Raw genomic sequence first — 6,496 nt, forward strand, 5'->3', positions numbered from 1 at the left:
CTCACTAGGTTACCCATCGCTTGGGCACCGGCTCATTTGACTTAGTTGTATTTTATTTCTAAAATTTTTGCTAAATTTTTCTTATTAATATTTAAGTTAATTATGGTTCCTCACTTTAGTTTAAATATTTTTCCGAACGTTCTAGCTGTCCGTGTCACACCTTACCCCTCCGTAAGGCATAGCATGCTCCCGTAGAATACTTAATGAACTACCGAACTTCACCTACCGATAACTCATTAAGTACCCTACAAGGGATTTTAAAACAATTTTCTTACATTTTGGAAGTGGTGAGCATTTTGGTAAGAATTAAAAACCATTTATTCAAAGTTTAAATACTAGTAAAAATTTTTGTCCATTCAAATTTTGTCGCAAATTTTATAAAAATTTTGTGAGTTCCTCTGTATTTTGAGAAACCAGTTCTTCAAATACACTGTAAAAGCACTTCCAAAACTATTTTACAACTCCCAACCTCCAATAATTCACAATTCAACTCAAGTCAATCCATTTCAAAACAGTTTCACAATCCAAGTCAAATTTGTCAACTCAGTAGGTTCAATAATTCCATTCACAAAACATAAGGCAGAAAATCCATATGTACAAATATTAAATTTACAGAAGAAAATCTAAAATAATATTATTATAGTTTATTTACAACTGCTCAATTTACATTGATGCTTATGACATTACAGTATTTACATCAAAATAACCATGAGGGTATAAAATAATACCCGTACAAAAAGGGATCAAAAAGATCTTGTCAATTCCGCAGCTCACTCTGCTGCTTTCTCCTTGCTTTTATCTGCGACAGTAAATTAAACTATCGCTGAGTATAAACATACTCAGTGGTGCACAATAAAGATTTAAAATGTGATACATAAATCATTTATTGATGAAACATAATTTGAATACTTCACATTCACATTTCACAATTATCAAGCTCATAACAACTCATTTGTCAAATAATATATTAAACAACAGTTTAGTCAAACAATTGCATAAACACAGTGTTGCCAAAGTCGTACACAACTTAAGCCATGACACAAAATTTCCGATCAATGCCGTGTTGTACACCATGACAAAGCAATCTCAACCCCATTAATCGAAACCAATGAGGGAGGTGGCTAGCTAGCTAATGAGTACTCATCCGATCTACAACCTCAACTGGAAAGCCAGAGAGGGAGGAAAATAAACGATCTCAACCCCATAAATGGAGGAGGAATAATAAGTAACTATCATGCTAAGTGTGAATCAAAAATTCATTTCAAACATTTCATTCAAATATTGCATACAAAAATCAATCCATTTCCAAAGTTACAATTTGATCGCAAGGTGGCAACACAAAAGTTCATAAATTCATAATGCGTAATAAATCAAATTTTCAAGGATAAAATGCTTAAATAGGGTTTATTGTGCACAAACCTCAAGCGAGTCGTCCCTTAGCCTCGACTCGTTTCCTCGGGTTCCTTCCCGATATTCTTTTCAACTGAAACACAAAATTTGACAATGTTTCAGTACTAGAACTTAACATAAATCCCAAAATGAATTTTAACTTCGCATTTACCTATTTCTAACGTGTTAAATTCGACGTTCTCGAAATTTTGTGTTTCGGGTTACTATTCACTGCACTATTTAAGTCAAATAATTGACTTTCTAAGGATTAATAGGTATGGGAACTCCAACTTCACTCACATACCACATTTTGGTCACCAAACTTGTTGGTTTTGGTTATTTGTTTAAAGCTTAGGTCATTTTGGCAAAATTGCCAATTTTCGGTTTTGGTTCTCCGAAGTTGCACTGTTCCATTGGTCGATCTACTGTTGGAATTTGATAAAACTTCCTTCATAGAAAATGTTCCTTATTGTCTTAAATGTATTCTCATTTTTGGATCACCTCAATCGGAGTTTTGTAGCTCAAGTTATGGCCAAAATAAGTTTACTGTTCACGTGTCTTTGTTCATCTTGAGATTTTGGTCTTTGGCAGATTTTTGGTCCAAATTTGGTTAATAATTTGATCAAGTTAAGTTCATAATTTGGTCTCACTTTCTTCATATGAAATGTTGTACTATGTCTTAATTTTCCATCGGTTCAAGAATCGCCTAAATCCGAGTTTTCTAGAGGGAGTTATAGCTATCCAAACCTTGCTGCTCAACTGAAAATCTGCAGAGTTGCAGTACAGTAATTTAATTTTTCTCAATGATTTTGAAAGGGTTAATGGCCTAATTTGGGTTGGTGTTCTTCATGAAAGTTTTAGGTCTATATCATATCTAATTGCTGGTAAAATTTCAGGTCAATTTGACCTACCTAGCTCGAGTTATGACCAAATGAACAGTCTGTTCATTTGGTCGATTTAATCTTGAGGCAGCCTGCTATCAACTCACTTTGGTCAATTGTTTCACCAACTTTTGGTCAGTGTTTGGTCATGGTTCCTTAATGAAAGTTGTGCTCTTTTATGTCTGTTTTCATCTCCAATTGGTGGCATATCCATTAGGCTTGTAAAATTTGAGTTTTGGTCCTTCAAAGTAGGTTTGGTCATGCTGCCAGCAGCATGACCATTGACTCTGAATTTAGCTAAATTTTCCACCATTCCCACACAACTTATTTGGTCATAATTGACCATTAATTCATGTCACAATAGGTTAAACATGCCATTTATGCATTTCTTCAAATTTTTGTTCACTAACCCTAACATTCAAACCCTAATCTCACTAATTCATTGTGTTTAACTACTTTCAAAGCCTTAAACCATAATAACTCAACTACTTAAGGTTCACATACTCATACACACCTTTAAGTCCATCAAATTCATACACACACATCAAAACCCTAGCTGGATGAATTTGTCTTTAATCCTCCCACCATTAATTTCTTTTCATTTTAAGTATATTCCTAGGTTAATTAAGCTATAAACATAACTAAATCAACTAACAATTCAAGTTTAGTTTACTAACCTTGTGTGCAGAATTTCTTCTCCCTTTTCTTCAAATTTTTCTTCTTTCTTTTCTTTGAATCCTCTTTCCTAGTTGTCCAAACAACTTCTAGTTATGGTAGGACAATTGGCCATGGTTGGATTTTGGTTCTTCAAGCTCAAAAATGAGCTTTCATGGTGGTTTTGGTGTGGGAGAGAGAGAGTGACGTTTTCTTGAAGAAGAAGATTTGTGTTTTAATTTTTTTTTTCTTTTCTTTTCTTTATCTTATGGAAGACCACAATTCTCAATTTAATAATTCACTAAATTAATTTGTTTATGACATCATTCATGATGTCATCAACTTTGACTTTTCCATCTTCTTCCTCTTTTTTTTTTTTTTTTTTTTCTATTAGTTCTTTAATTTAATTCTCTATTCGAAATTTTCTTTTCTTGATTTTATTTGTGATTAGATCGAGTCGACTCTCGGGTCAATTGACCAAATCGCCCCTCAGGTTCATCCGGTTTGCAAATAATCAATATTTCTTCGGCTCACGACCTAATTATTTGGTAGCTTATGATTCTTTTTCGTGATTTTCTCTTTTCCACTTTGTGTTCATAAGGGTCCTAAGGACCGCAGCGTCACTTTACGGTTGAAATTTGAGTTTAAAATGACTTGTGATCGTTCAGGAGGTCACTCATCATTTGTGACTCTCGGCTCGTTTAACCTCTTATGTTCTGTTTTTCTTATTTATAGTTAACTAATTAAACATTACTAATTATTTGTGTTTATGGCTTCTCAAGTTGTCTTAAGTGTGGCCATAATCCCATTAATTGTCCGGACCGACACGGTCCAGGAGCGATGAAATATACCGAGCTATGCAAGCGGGGTGTTACAATTCTCCCCCTTAAATAAATTTCGTCTCGAAATTTTTACACAGTATCAATCTCTGAGCAATTTGTGGGTGTTGTCTCCTCATGTCCTCCTCTCGTTCCCAAGTAGCTTCTTGGCGAATGATGGTTCCACGACACTTTTACCAATGGTATCTGCTTATTAGTAGTTGCTTCACCTCATAAGCGAGAATCTTTATGGGTTCTTCTTCATATGTGAGGTCTAGATTCACTTCTATTTCTTCTCTTGGTAGTACATGAGATGGGTCTGATCGATACCTCCTCAACATAGACACATGGAAGACATTATGTATCTTCTCCAACTCTGGAGGTAGTGCCAAACGATAAGCCAAAGGACCCACTCTTTCCAGAACCTCATATGGCCCAATGAAGCGAGGACTCGGTTTCCCCTTTACGCCGAATCTCATAATTCTCTTCCAAGGAGAAACTTTGAGAAAACCTTCTCACCACTGCATACTCAATATCCCTTCTTTTCAAATCAACATAGGACTTTTGATGGTCGATGCGACTTTAAGTCGATCTCGATCACCACGATTTTCTCTTGATCTGTTGAACAATTTGGTCCGATCATCTTTCTTTCACCACGTCATCCCAACACAACGAGGTTCTACATTTTACGCCATACAAAGCTTCATATGGAGGCATCCCAATGCTTGATTGGTAGCTGTTGTTGTAAGCAAACTCAATCAAAGGCAAGTGTGTATCCCAACTGCCCTCAAACTCAATCACACAAGCCCGTAGCATATCCTCCAAAATCTGAATTACCCTCTCAGACTGGCCATCTGTCTGTGGATGGAATGCAGTACTGAAGTTCAATCTAGTTCCTAGGGCTCTCTGAAGACTACCCCAGAATCTAGAAGTGAACCTAGGATCTGCATGCGTCACGATGAATCTGGCACTCCATGCAATCTCACAATCTCATCGATGTACAACTGGCCAATCTGTCCAAACTATAGTCCATTGATTTGTGAGAAAATGAGCGGACTTGGTTAGTGCATCAACAATGACCCAAAGCGCATCATGACTCTTACGTGTCCTTGGAAGTCCCATCACAAAATCCATTGTTATTCTCTCCCATTTCCACTCACAGTCTTGGTAGTGGATGTAACAACCAGTAGTACTTGATGCTCTGCCTTTACTTGCTGACAAGTTAGGCATTTAGAAATAAACTCTGCCACATCTCTCTTCATACCCATCCACCAGTAATGCTCCTTTAACCCTTTATACATTTTTGTGCCACCAGGGTGCATGGCAAAAGGAGACTCATGTGCTTCCTTCAAAATGATCTTCCTCAATTCAACATCAATAGGAACACATATTTTGCCACAGTGTAGCGATAAACCATCATCTCTAGCGAGAACTACGGTTTCTTGCCTGTAGGACTTCTCCCAACGACACGATACTTGATCATTACGAGTAGCCATTCTAATCGATCAATCAACACTTTGCTGTACATGCCATGCAAGCTTTGCTTGCCCATCATCATTAACCTCTAAGCTGGCATGCAATGATCTTAACTCATGTACCAAAGACAAAGGAGTAACCCGTAGACTTGCCATAGTCTTGCGACTTAAGGCATCAGCCACAACATTAGCTTTCCCTGGCTGATAGTCTATCAGACAATCATAGTCTTTTATCAATTCTAACCATCTCCTCTGTCTCAAATTCAACTCTTTCTGGGTGCCCAAATACTTCAAACTCTTATGATCTGTGTAAATGTAACACTTCTCCCCATACAAATAATGTCTCGGATCTTAAGAGCAAACACAATGGCTGCAAGCTCCAAATCATCGTCGGATAATTCCTCTCATGCGGTTTTAGTGGCGTGATGCATAAACAATAACATTTCGATCTTGCATCAACACACAACCTAATCCGTTGTGAGAAGCATCATTGTAAATTGTATATTCTTTACCGGTGTAGGTAAAGTCGGAATTTGGAGCCTCTGTCAAACATCTTTTCAATTCATCAAAACTTTCTTTGGCATTTGTCCGTCCTTTGAAATTTCACATCCTTTCTAAGCGGCTTGGTCAATGGAGATGCCAACATGGAGAATCCCTTCACAAATCGGCGGTAGTATCCATTAACTTGAGCTGCGAATCTACGTGACATTTACGGGTGGCTTCCAGTGGGGCGACTTCAATCTTGCTAGGATCTACCTTAATGCCCTCTTCTGACACTACATGTCCCAAAAAGGATATCTCCTTCAGCCAAAATTCACACTTCGATAATTTGGCATATAGCTGTTTCTCCCTCAAAGTTTGCAGTACAATCCGCAGATGTCTATCATGCTCTTCTGCATTCCTCGAATGTCTATATATCATCTATGAATACCACAACAAACTGGTCGAGGTATGGTCTGAAAATAGTGTTCATCAGATCCATAAGCGTAGGAGCATTAGTTAACCCGAATGGCATGACCAGGAATTCATAATGGCCATAGTGGGTTCTGAAGGCAGTTTTAGAAATACTCTGCTCTTGTACTTTTAGCTGATAATAACCTGATCTCAGGTCAATTTTAGAGAACACAGCTGCACCCCTCAACTGATCAAACAAGTCATCAATACGGGGTAATGGATATCTGTTCTTTATTGTCACCTTATTCAACTGCCGATAGTCAATGCATAGCCGGAGAGTGCCATCCTTCTTCTTTACAAATAATACTGGCGCTCCCCAAGGTGA

The 6,496-nt window shown here is 37.4% G+C and overlaps 1 long non-coding RNA gene across 1 annotated transcript; it reads right to left on the minus strand.

The window, feature by feature from the left end:
• Positions 1–711: 711 nt before the first annotated feature.
• On the minus strand, positions 712–3,127 carry LOC131169507 (uncharacterized). Its single transcript, XR_009140444.1, has 3 exons — positions 2,948–3,127; positions 1,420–1,483; positions 712–799 (listed from the first exon to the last, which is right to left on the minus strand). It is a non-coding gene; the product is annotated as an uncharacterized LOC131169507 (long non-coding RNA).
• Between the last annotated feature and the right edge of the window lie 3,369 nt (positions 3,128–6,496).

The sequence above is a fragment of the Hevea brasiliensis genome, chromosome 10 (genome assembly GCF_030052815.1).
Source record: "Hevea brasiliensis isolate MT/VB/25A 57/8 chromosome 10, ASM3005281v1, whole genome shotgun sequence".
Taxonomy (NCBI): Eukaryota; Viridiplantae; Streptophyta; class Magnoliopsida; order Malpighiales; family Euphorbiaceae; genus Hevea; species Hevea brasiliensis.